General features: G+C 40.6%; 2 long non-coding RNA genes across 3 annotated transcripts in view; one reads left to right on the top strand and one right to left on the bottom strand.

Annotated features, from left to right (window-relative positions):
- LOC140613937 (uncharacterized) overlaps nt 1–13,357 on the bottom strand; it is a 143,482-nt gene that overhangs the window by 16,502 nt on the left and 113,623 nt on the right. The window lies entirely within an intron of this gene.
- Nucleotides 825–7,247, top strand: LOC140614436 (uncharacterized). Its single transcript, XR_012015297.1, has 3 exons — nt 825–1,383; nt 1,679–1,774; nt 7,118–7,247. It is a non-coding gene; the product is annotated as an uncharacterized lncRNA (long non-coding RNA).

Here is a 13,357-nt window from a genome sequence, read left to right as displayed (position 1 = left end):
GACTGAAGCCAAAGGTTGAGCTGGCTGTGCTGATTATTCCCCAATTACAACCACCCTCCCTGAGCTCTCTGCCCTGCGCTGTGCCCAAAGGCTGACCCGAGAGACCACACAGCTGTTCCTTCACTCTGGCCTCCAGTTGGGTCCAGCCAGTGAGAGGCACCATCATGAGAGAAGAAGGCAGGAAGGAGAGCTGAAGGAAATTTTTCCATCCCACCCTGGAATGGTTCCCAAGGGCTGTCATAACAAGCTACCACAGATTGGGATGGCTTAAATCAACAAAAATGTAGCCTGTCACAGTTCTGGAGGATGGAAGCCCAAATTAAGATGTCAGCAGGTTGGTTCCCACTGGACGCTCTGCAGGAGAACCTGTTCCATACTTCTCTCTCACTGCAGGCAGTCCCTGCTATTCTTGGTGCTCCTTGGCTTGTAGACACATCCAATCTCTATCTCCATCTTCATGGGACATTATCCTCTCTGGTTCTTGGTCTCCTCTTTTTTTTAATATTTTATTTATGCAAGAGAGAGCAAGAGCAAGTGAGAGCATGAGCAGGGGGTAGGGGCAGAGGGAGAGAGCGAGAAGCAGGCTGCCCACTGAGCAGGGAGCCCAGTGTGGGGCTCAATCTCAGAACCCTGGGATCATAACCTGAGCCAAAGGCAGATGCTTAACTGACTGAGCCACTCAGGTATCCCTATGTCTCTTCTTATAAGGACACTAGTCATACTGGATTAGGGCTTACCCTAATGATCTCATCTTAACTTGATTACATCTTTAGAGACCCATTTCCAAATAAGGTCATATTTACAGGTACTAGGGGTTAGGACTTCAACATACCTTTTGGGAGAGTCACAATTCAACCCATAATATGCCCCTACCTGGCCACTGCTCTGGCTCTAGCTGGTTCCTCTTAGCCACCACATTTGTCCAGCATCCGTTTTTCACAAGTACACTATTCCCTCCCCAACCCCTTCAGGGCACAGTGCTGGTATCTAGAAGACTTGCCATCTTTTGTTCTCACCCTGCCATCCCTCTGTCCATTGGCTCTTCACTAAACCTTAGAGTTGTACTCTAAGGGCACAAAGCCAAACTGTGAAGTTGAAAAAATCCCAAGAGGTCATCACAGGAACCATTTGGGGAGGCTGACCTGTGCCATTGGTGTGTAACAAGTACCGAGACAAGTATGACATCTAGGTCTAAAGAAGTGTATGAGAGACTCGGCTTGAAGCAGCCAGGAGGCAGATTGCCTTCCACCAACTGTGGAGCAGAAATGCATGTTGTATTTTACCTGCCAGGCTTCATTATGGAAGCTGAATGGGTCATTTTGAAAAGATCAAAGCTGCTTTCTATCTCAGAACAAGGCAACCTCCATAGGCAAAAACTTCCAGGTAAGTTTTCCTACCCCTTATATTCCATCCAACTCAGGAGGAGCAAGAGGCAGTCTAGGGAGGAGGAAAGGGGTGGGAAATTCAGGGAAAAGGAGATGCTGACTATAGATGCTGGCTGTACCCCTACTTCACACCCCCAACAAGGTTCCCCTCCCAAAGCAGACTCAAAGCTGAAGAAGCCTAACTTGGAAGAAAGTTCTGAATTGTGGTTACTGCTCTGGAATGAACATTGTAATTATTAAGATAAGACTGTCCTTGTGATTGAATGTCAACAAAGGCTGTTTGTCCCTAACAGTAACAAGAAAAGTTATGGAACTTCATAGCAATTTCATCAAAGGTGCAGGGAACTATGGTCCACAGAGCCAGTCTGATGAGACAGTGGGAAAAAAGAGTAAGTACATGTAAATACTTGTCTCTTGCCAGCACTCTATTGGGTTCCACTCATTCTGTGCTTGATAGAAGAAGCTAACCCTATGACCCAGCAATTGCACTACTGGGTATCTACCTCATAGATACAGATGTAGTGAAACAATGGGACTCCTACACCCCAATGTTCATAGCAGCAATGTCCACTACAGCCAAACTGTGGAAGAAGTCACTATGTCCTTTGACAGATGAACGGATAAAGAAGATGTGGTGTATATATACAATGGAATACTACTCAGAAAGGATGAATACCCACCATTTACTTCGATGTGGATGGAACTGGAGGGTATTATGCTGAGTGAAATAAATCAATCAGAGAAAGGCAACTATCATATGGTTTAATTCATATGTGGAATATAAGAAATAGTAAAGGGACCATAAGGAAAAGGAGAGAAACTGAGTGGGGAAAAATTAGAGGAAAACAAACCATGGGCGACTCCTAACTCTGGGAAACAGACAAATGGTTGCAGAAGGGGAGGTGGTGGGGGAGATGGGTAACTGGGTGATGGGCACTAAGGAGGGCACATGATGAGATGAGCACTGGGTGTTACACTATATGTTGGCAAATTGAATTTAAATAAAATATTTTAAAAATAAAAAATATAAGGAGTTAGGGCTAGGGATATGAATATACACATACATCAGATAAAACCGGGAAAAACAGAAGTATAAATACAACAGAAAGATGAATCAGGGACAGCATGCATAAAGATGGGATTCACAGGGTCAAACACTGGTAAAAAAATTGGACTGCAAATATGTCTCTGAGTTTCCTGGCAGCCAAAGCAAGACAATCAATTACAAAATTGAATCTGTCCACAAAAAATAAAGCATAGTAGTTTTCCAGATGAAACAATGCCTTTCTCGTACTGAAGCCTTAAATTTTTCATGTGGCTCTTCAAACAAGGTCCACTGATTTAGTGGAGAATATCCTCACCAACAACCTACAATAAATACCCTAGAGGATTTCACCCATCCATTTCTTACATCATCCATCAAAGGAAGCCAAAAGCAAGGCAGAAAAAAAAATACGTTAGTAGGAAACTAACACAATTGGATGCAAGTAGGTAGTTCCCCATGGTCTAGCTTACTAGGTTTTTACTGTGTGGGTTGTAGCAGCTATTAGAATGGTGCACACCTGATGAATTTCACGGCAGGAGAAGGGGGAAAAAGGAACAGATGAAAGGGTCCCATGCAGGCAGCAGGGTCACCATTTTTCATCATACACCTTCCCTCATACCCAGGAAGGAAAATGCATCCATCACTTATAGTGAACACTGGCACAAATGGCCTAACCTGTTCAGCCAATTGAAGCAAAATCTCAGGCTTTTCAGGGTACCCAGAAGGCACTATCTGTAAGAAGTCTGTTTTCCTTTTGGAGCAAATTTTTAATTTTTTTTTCTAGGTTTTTATTCACCAAACACAATTAGGAGCTCACTCATGTTAATTCTGGCTACAACCAAACACTGACACTGAATGGTGTTGGCAAACAGAACAATATCCCACCAAGATTAAATATGTGTGTCCTGAAAGACTATGTTTCAAAAGTATAGAGTAATTCTAACAAGGAATTGATTTGGATGTAGAAGTATACTATTATTCAAATAACTTTGAAACATAACAGAGCTTAAAGAAAAATGCCATTTTCTACCTCAGCAGAGCATGTAATGGTTTGCCGCTGCATGTAAAGTTTAATTTGTACAAAGGCTCAATATGTCTTCCCTCTCTGAGCCCCACACTGGGTAACGTGGATCTCCCCTCTCCTCTCTGTCTGCCTGTGAAGTTTTAGGAATGAATGACAGAGTAGGAGAAAGTATGTCATCAGGTGGGCTGCTCCCAAATCACTTAAACTAAGAGAAAGATGAAAGGTGGTCTTTGGGAGGAAATCCGCCAACCCCATGGGCATTGCTGTGGTCAGGAATCATGTAAGAGTCAGCTAGACAGAGCAAGGGCAGTAGGATACAAATCAGCAATAGGGCACCTGAGGGCATCCAGGCTGAGACTGCAGAGCATTGAGAGCACAAGGCTTCCAGGACTCCAAGAGGTTCCATGGGGTGGAGGGTCCCAGAGCACCCAAGGGCCAGGAAATGGGGCTTATAGTGATAGGCAATGGTCAGATCTCCACGGGATCTCTTTTTGTGCCCTGAAAAACAGTTAGATTTTCTTTCTCCTGAAGGTGACCAGAGACAGACCTGGAGAAAGGTTTGTGCAGAGGGGGGACACAAAATGTCAGAAAGCCTAACTAAGCATGTCCCTAGACAGAACCCAACACCTAAAATACTAGCTGTGTCCCACACTCCAGCACATCATCCTTGTCCACTTGGTCATTTGTTTACATTTATCTCAGGTGTATAACTTCTCCCCAGGGGAGTGTCAGCTCCCAGAAGCAGGAGCCAGGTGTTTATCTGAGTTCCCAGAGGTCCTGGCCCCACAGCTCATGCTCCTTTGGTGCTGAATTCTATCTCCTTACACACAGGGCCTTGGATTACCCTCCAGCCTCACTCCAGGATTAGAGTAGCCTATTCCTTTCTCTAGTTCCACTAGTAAGCTGGAACTTTCTCAGAAAGCAAATGAGTTTCTTGTAATTAGGAAAGGGCATCCCTCCCTCCAGGGCGCCTTCCCCAGATGCACACAGCCAGGGCATGTGCTTGAGCAACAGGGTAAGAGCAGGGGCTCCTGGACAACACAGACTGCATGACCATACCCAACAGCCCTGTTTCTCTAGGCCAGGCCAGAGTGCCCTGTTTCCCTGCCCTCAGTGACTAGTACAGCATCACATCAAGCCATAGACACACAGAATATTTGATGGACGACTGTTCAAGATCCTTCAAGCCAATATACATGGGATGATCTTGGAAAAGAAATCTGCCTTGTTTGTGGTTTGGATGTGTGTGTTTATATGTACATTTAGTATAGAAGGACACAGAGCTGTTATCAGAGGTTATCCTGGAAAAGGGAGACTGGAAGGAAGGGAGTTTTATTCATTTTGCTGGCTTTTTAAATAAGAAGCATATGTAACTTTTATAATGCAATTTTTAAGTTTAAAAAAAATCCCTCAAAGCTTAAGTCAGGCCCCAACTCCTGCAGGAAACCTCTTTGGACTGCCAGATACGTTGTCCAGTCCTATCTCTGAACACACCTTAAGCAGAGTGGATCCCCTCAGCCTCCATTGCCATGTGTGCTCTGATGCTGCTCATTAATTTGCACCTGAACAGAAGAGTGAATGAGATTTTCCTGCTTAGCTCAGAATCACAGCCCCATGGTATTCAGTGTTAAGTACCCTTATTTATGAAGGAAGCACCCAAGTGTTTGTTAAGAAACAACCTAGTAGTCCGATAACCCGGAACCCACCACTCTACCAAGGAGGGAGTTACTGGGGAGACAGGTGTGAATAAGGAGGGGGTATTCTAGTCCAATCCAGACCAGGTAAAAAGGGCTCTTGGGCACCACTAGGAAAAGTAGGGATACTGCCAAAAGGGAGCCTTGCCACCCCTTTCCAGCCAAATGCCTGTCACAAGGCTGCTCGGTGCAGAATATGGGGAGAACATTCTTGGGAAGCCTGGCTATGAGTTGCCTGGACCTTGGGAAGGAGAGGCAACATTCTCCGGGGTGTCACCTGGAGAACTCTATGAGTGGAAGGCTAAGCAGAACAACCATGGCAGCCCCATGAAATGACAGAGCTATAGAGTTAGGAGCTCCCAGGGATCAAGCCACTGCCATAGGAAGAAATGGGCTGGCACCCCCTGGAGGAGTGAAATGCCAGGGCAAGGGGCCCTAGTAGGAAGAGCCTGTGTGAGGGGCAGGAATGACACAAGATATCAGAGACCGAGGCAGTGAGGAACCCCTCCTGAGGGGCCTCTGCAAAGCTCACATATTTACCTGCAAGAGAGCTAGTACATCCCTGCCTGTGCCTGGAGACCATCTAATAGCCAAAGGGAACAAAGCAGAACCCATTAAGCAAGTGGGCTTTGGCCCGTTTCTTTAATTCTCCTTCCTCCTGCCCACCCACGAAGAGCTGAGGCCTGAGTCATAAGTCACAGTTGAGCTGGGGATGGGAGAAACTTTGGATTGGGATAAAGGCTGAGAGGGACCTGTAGCCACTTGAATGTGAGTCTTAATTATCAAGATGACCCTTCTATAGTTAAAAGGACCACAGAATTATAGGGTCTGCAAAGCTATTGTCAAAAGGTGGGCAATGGAAATAAATACAACGGAGCATGTTTGAAGGTTGTGGTTGGAATAAAAGTAAAATTTGTTTTGTGTCCCAGAGAGTTCAGACTGAGACTTCAGTTAAGGTGAGTATCCCAACAAGATACTCTGTCTTGGTGGGAGAGGATCGTGTAGTCTAGTCTCTGACATCACCTTGTCCAGCATGGGGAGCCCATGAAATGCCTAAGAAATTTGTGTTGCTCAGCGGGCAGTGATGGGATTCAGCAGAACTCACAACCCAGAAAGCCTCCTCCAGCCCCAATTTGGATACCCTGATCTCACCTAAACAATATGTAACATTTTTAATTAGAAGGCCCTGCAGAGCCTTTACCATGGTGCTATGCATCTCAACTTTCCCGGAGAATGAAATATGTGACTTTTTCAGACTTACCTACCCCCCAAACATTCTTTTTCTTAGACTCTTTAATAAGTTCTCAGAAAACAGCTGAGGAATTTTAGAAACTACTGCCCTAAGCATCACTGACCCAGCATCCACCAGAGACAGCATTTCCCGGCTCCCAGCTGTGGGACTCTCCTTCTCCTGTTTATTCCTTATTGCCGAAACACTAGCATGTGTACTCCACAGCAATGTGCTAGGGGCTGAAGATACAGCAGAGGACAAGACAGACGCTGCTGTTTTCCTTCTGGAGTATACGCCCTACTGAGGGGGAGTGATGATACCTGGGAACAATGAATGCGAAAGGAAACAAGCAATGAGGACAGCTAGGAGCCATGGAACCCATAAAAGGATGGCCTGATCCCACTGGGAGGTGTCAGAGAAGGTGTCTCTGAGGAAGGGAGGGACAGTGATTCAAACTGAGAACTGAAAAAAGAATAGAAGGTAGTGGAGAAGAGAAAGAACCAGAGGGAACTCCAGATTGAAAAAAGCAGCACGCACAAGAAGCAGGAAAAAGGCTGGGGACATTCTAAACCCACATTTCAATACCCAAACCCAGTGGCACCTGACACTCTGGAGGGGGAAAAAATGTACAAAAGGAAAATTACACTTTAGAAGTTTCTTGAAAGTTGAAATGTATATCAACAATCTCTTTGTTTTGCAGGAACTACTAACATTTTTCCACATTCCTCTTCCATGCAGAGTCTGTCGACTTTAAATTACTTCCCAGCACCCTCGCTGACAGTCGGGGCATCTAATATCTCCTCAGGTGAGGAGGCACTGATGGATGTGCCACAGTTTTCCTTTATTGCATGTCCCAATCTATCATAATGTGTTTTATAAATTAGTATTCTTAAATTCCCATCGTACATCCATGTCTTTTGATTTATATAATACGGATCTGATTTATGGATCATTGCAGTAATTTATAGCTCAGATAACTAATATGTCGACCCAGCACCAAAATGTATAAGTCACCTAGTACTTTTCTCAGTGACATAGATGGGTCCTAAATGATTTGGGTGATTTATATTGGCAGGGGACTAATTCAGGGCATGAAACCATAGAAAGGCCCAGCTTTCGATCACTCTGAGGATCACTCTTCTCAAAGGCCCCAAAAGGAGGGTGATCAAATGCCCTGGAATCCACATACCCCACTCCCAGGAATTTATCCTAAAGGAAATAAATAGTTTAGAAGAAAGAAATGGCTATGAGCACACCTCCTACAGTGCAATTCAGAATGGTAAATGTTGGAAATAGTATAGATGTTCCGTGATAAAAAATAACTTGGTAAAGCAGGAGTCTTCAAATAAATGTTTATAATATTAGGCAGCAAATAAAAATGCTTTCCAAGGGTACCTGGATGGCTCAGTTGGTTAAGTATCCGGTCATGATCCTGGGGTCCTGGGATTGACCCTGAGTTGGGCCCCTTGCTCAGCAGGGAGTCTGCTTCTCCCTCTTCCTCTCCCTCTGCCCCTCCTGCCCTCTCATGTATGCATTCTCTGTCTCTCAAATAAATAAATAATAATCTTTTTTTTAAATGCTTTCCAGAACTCAATGGTTCTCAATCAAGGTTAGTTTTGCCTTCCAGAGAATATTTGGCAATGTCTGGAGTCATTTTTGAGTGTCAAAACTGGGGACTTGTGGCCTGCTGCAAACTAGTTAGTAGAGATCAGGGGTGTTGCTAAGTATCCTACAGTATGCAGGAAGCTCCCCACAACAAATAATGATCTGGTGCAAAATGTCAATAATGCCAAGGTTGAAAAACCCTGACTTAATTACATGTGACATAAACAAGGTGTTTTACTGATATGACAGGGCAATCAAAACTCAAAATTATATTCATGCTATAACTTCAGCTATAAAAATTGTATATGCAGATGTACCAGAACCACAGAATGATAAGATAAAGCAGATACATTGTTAGAATGGTGAAACTATTGGCAATTTTTCAAAACTTATTTTTGCAAATCAAATTTTTAAGAATTAAAAATGGAAAAAGTACTTTATGGCAAATTAATGATATTAGAGAGGAAGGAAATAGATAAAAGCTGAAAGGAAGAGAAAGAAAAAATACAGAACCCAAACACAAAACAGCTTATTTAGGCAAATAGTTGACCAATCTGACTGAATTCAGAGTCCTCTGTAGAGATGTCTAAACCAAAATGCAGCCCTTCACTATGAAATGACCCTTTTAATCTGTGGTAATGCTCCTTATGTGATATTCATGTAGCCACATCAGTTTTCTTATGCTTAGTGTTTGCAGGACATATATTTCTCTTCCTTTTACCTCCATCTGCTTGTGTCTTTGTAATTCAAGTATTTATTTTTTTAAAACAGCATAAGTTTGGGTCTTGCTTTTTTCCCAGTCTGAGAATCTGTCTTTTGAACAAAATGTTTAATCCATTTACATCTAATGTGATTCTTATTTTCTACTTATCTACTGTGTTCTCTTTTCCTTTTTATTCCTTTCATTTGGGTTAATCAAGCATTTTTTAGTTCTACATTCTGTGTCCTCCATGGACTATCTAGCTATACCTCATTTTGTTTATGTTTTGTGGTTGCTCTCATAATTAAAATATGCATCTTTATCACAATCTGTCTGTAATTAATATTATACACTTCCTTTACAAGGAAAAATTTGCAAAGTATAATTCTTTTTATACTCCCTTCTACCCTTATACCATTATATACTTATAATGTACATTTCACTTCTACGTATATTTTAAATGTCATTGTACAGTGTTACCATTTTTGCTTTAAGCAGTCAATTGACCTTAAAGAATACAGGAAATAAAAACAGTATATACTATTTACCATTACAAGTGGTCATCTTTCCTTCTTATAGATTCAAATTTCCATCTGATATCATTCCCCTTCTACCTAAAGAATTTCCTAAGTGTTTCTTATAGTGTATATCTGCAACAAATTCTCTGAGCTTTTGTTTGAAAATGTCTTATATCACCTTCACTTTTTTTTCCAACTTTTCATTATAAAAACTTTCAAACATACAGGAAAGTTGAAAAACTTTTGTGCCATATATTCACTATCTATATTCTATATTCAATTATAATTGTTTTATTACATATGTATCATCTATCTCTCTATCCACCTTATTTTTTAAGCAAGGAAGTTGCAGAAATCAGGACACTTAACCCTATATACTTTAACATTTGTATCATAGCTACAGTTAATATTAATTAACATTTTTTTCTTTTGAGGTAAAATTTACATAAAATAAAACACGCAAATCTGAAATGCGTCACTTGGTGATATCTGACATACGCATACACACATTCAACCCAAGTGTCTTTTAAGACACAGAACATTACTGTTACCCAAGAAAAGTCCTCTATGCCCCTTCCCTGCCAGGGTAGGGGTAAATTCTTACCCCTCTTCCACCAAGGCAACAATTCTTAATTTTTCTACACCATACATTCAGTTTAATAATTTAATATTTCACATAGATGGCACTATACAGTATGAACTCATTTTGAAGATTATTTTGCTGAATTTGAGTATATCCACACTGTTGCATTTGTCAATGGTTCATTCACTTTACTTTTGAATAGTGATTCACCATTTTTATATATCTTTTATTTGTATCCCCTATTTATTGTTCTTCTATTCCTCCTTTCCTGTTTATTTTTTTAGATTAATTGAATAACTTTTAGAATTCTTCTTTAACCTTTTACCTATGTCTCTTTGCATTATATTTTTTAGTGGTTGCTGTAGGGATTACAATATACATCCTTAATTTTTTACATTCTACTTAGAGTTAACATTGTGCCATTTCATGTAAAATGTACAAACTTTAGGGGCACCTGAGTGTCTCGGTCGGTTAAGCAGCCAACTCTTGATTTTGACTCAGTTCATGATCTCAGAGTCCTGGGATCAAGCCCTGCATTGGGTTCCGTGCTCAGTGGGGAGTCTCCTTGAAGATTCTCTCTTTCTCCCTCTGTCCCTCCCCCAACTCACTCTCTTTCTCTCAAATAAATAAATAAATCTTTTTTTAAAAAATACAAACTTTGCAACAATACATGTCCCTTTATTTACTGTAGTAGGCAGATTTTAAAGATGCTCTCTCCCAAGATTCCCATCCCTCAGTTGCTGAATCAAAAACTAAACAAGAACTACTACTGTGAAATTCTGCAAACACCATCAAAATCCGAAGTCAGTCCATTTTAAGATATAGAGATTAGTCATATGGGTTTGACCCACTCAGGTGACTTTTAAAAGTAGAATGTGTTCTCTGGGAGCAGAAAAAAAAAAGAAATAAATATGAAGTAAGAGGGGGATTTGAAATGCCACTGCTAGTTTTAATATGGAGTGGGCCATATTCCAAGGACTGTGGATAGTCTTTAGGAACTAACAGCCAACAAAGAAACTGGAACCTCAGCCTACAGCTGCAAGAAACTGAATTTCACCAACAAACTGAATGAGCTTGATAGTGGCTTCTTCTCTAGAGCCCCCAAATATAAGCCCAGCCCTAACCAACACCTGGATTTTAGCCTTGTGAGACCCGAAGCACAGAATCCAGCTAAGCCTTGCTGGTTTTCTGACCTACAAAACTGTGAGCTAATAACTTTAGTTGCTTTAAGTCACTGCATTTGTAGTATTTTGTTACACAGCAATGGAAAACTAATACACTCATCATTCATCCTTTATCTGATAGTTTTCATACATATTACATTGACATATATTATAAGCCCTACAAGACAATGGTATAATTTTTACTTTAAATTGTGATAACTATTGTTTAATTGAGAGAAAAATACTATTTTTTATTTACCATTCTGATGTTCTTCATTCCTTTCTAAATATCTGAGTTTCCATTTGGTATCCTTTCCTTCAGTCTAAAGAACCTCCTTTAGCATTTTGTGTAGTGCAGGCCTGCTATCAACTAATCCTCTTTGGGGGGGTGGTGTATGCGTATGTGTCTGTGTGTGTGTTTATAATCTGAAAGTGCCTATATTTTGCCTTCGTTCTTGAAGGATATTTTTGATGGACTTAGAATTCTATATTGACATATTTTTTTCCTAGAGCTTTGAAGATTTGTTCTACTATCTCCTGGCATCCATTATTTTCTGAGGGTAAGTCAGTGGCCATTTGGATCATTGTTACCCCACATATACTGAATCTTCTTTCTCAATTCCTTTTTTTGTTGTTTATTTTTGGTTCTTAGCAGGTAATTTGACAATGAGGTGTCTGGGCATGATTTTCCTTGTATTTAATCTTGTCTGGAGTTTGCTGAGCTTCCTGGATTTGTGACTGCTTGTTTTTATCAACTTTAACAAATTTTCAGTCACCATTCTTCAAAAAAAATTTTCCTGCCCCATTCTGTCTCCTTTTCTTCTGAAACTACAGTTATGTATATTTTAGACCATTTGCTGCTATCCCACAGGTCACTGAATTTTTTTTAATTCTCTACCCTTTTATACTCCACTTCTGTTAAGATGATTTTTATTGGTGTTTTTGTATTCATTGGTCCTTTCTTCAGTTATGTGCCAATCAACTATTCCATTTAGTTATGTGTTTTTCAGGTATATATGTATTTTTTATTTTATCATTTTAACTTGGTTCTTTTTTATAATTTTTACATCTTCTCTGAAATCCTTCCATCTCTTCACTCCCCATATCTATCTTTTCCTGTAACTTCTTTAACATATTTGGTATAGTTATTTTGAAGTTCCTGTCTGCTAATTCTGACATCTGAGTCATTTGTTGATCTGTTTCTACTGACTGATTTTTCTATTGTCTATAGTTCCCATTCTCCTGCTTCTTCAGATGTCTTATAATTTATTATATACCAGATATTGTTTCTAATATAACAGTAGGAGCTAAAGTATATTAAATGTGTGCTTTTGTTAGGCAGCTAGGAGGTCTGATGTAAAGGTCTGATCAGTTTGAGCTCATTAGTAGTTGGGCTAGTTTGAGATGACATTGTACTTTACTCCTTCTAGCAGGGCTTTGGAACTAAAACACTAGCAGTCTATGAAAATAACGCCTTGCTTTTGATCCAACCTCTATCTTCTAGGACAGCAAAGGTCCATTTATCTCATCAGAAATTGTTGTCATGAATTGTTATCTCATCAGAATTGTTCAGGGTGAATATTTGAGTACAGCTTTGATCGGGCTTAGTTCACATCTTCAAATACTTTGAAGGTAAGTTCAGGTCTCTCCCTAAACCACCACAAGGCTACTAGACTCAGGGCTATGAAATCACAAGACTGTGAGAGGGCACAGCATGATACCATGGGACCTCAGAATCTCAGGGCCAGAAAACCTCAAGACCATAAGACTAAGAGAACGTGATCTCAAGATGACAAGATTTTGAAATTGCAAGACTGCAAAATCACCCATGATCTCTCTGTTTTCCAGTCCTGCCCCCAGCCTCTGCTAACTCAACATAATTTCTATGTGAGAGAATTAGTAGGAAAATTGTCTTCACATTTAAGACTTTCTAGATTCAAATCCAAATGCCAACCATAGATTTGTCAAAAGTTTGGCTGTTTGTCCTCATCCTAGCAAAGACTCTATTTATCTAGTAATCTTGCTCCTTTACTCACAATTCCACTAACTTCATCAACTGACCCGAGATATGAAAATTTCTTCTCTCCTTTGCTCACCTCGGAGGACTAATCTCTCTGGGCTTTAGTTCTTTTAAATGTCTTTGCATCCACACATCTTTGATGGCTTTAAAGATATGAATCATTCTTTTGGTTTATTCAGTGATTTAACAGTGATAGTGAAGGTCTTTCTCACCTTCATCACTCCAATCAGAAACAAAAATCTCCATCCTGTTCATTTTTGTTATAAAATGCTATGTACATTCTTATCTTTTTTTCCCACTGTCATTGCCATGGAAAACTTTCTGAAATTTGTCTTAGGAGAGTGTCCTGAGATATCAGCATTAGTGTTTATGTGGAGAAGATATAACCC

This window comes from Canis lupus, chromosome 22 (assembly GCF_048164855.1).
Source record: "Canis lupus baileyi chromosome 22, mCanLup2.hap1, whole genome shotgun sequence".
NCBI classification, from domain to species: Eukaryota; Metazoa; Chordata; class Mammalia; order Carnivora; family Canidae; genus Canis; species Canis lupus.
Note: the sequence above shows the minus strand (reverse complement) of the source record. Positions and strands in the feature narration are given on the sequence as shown.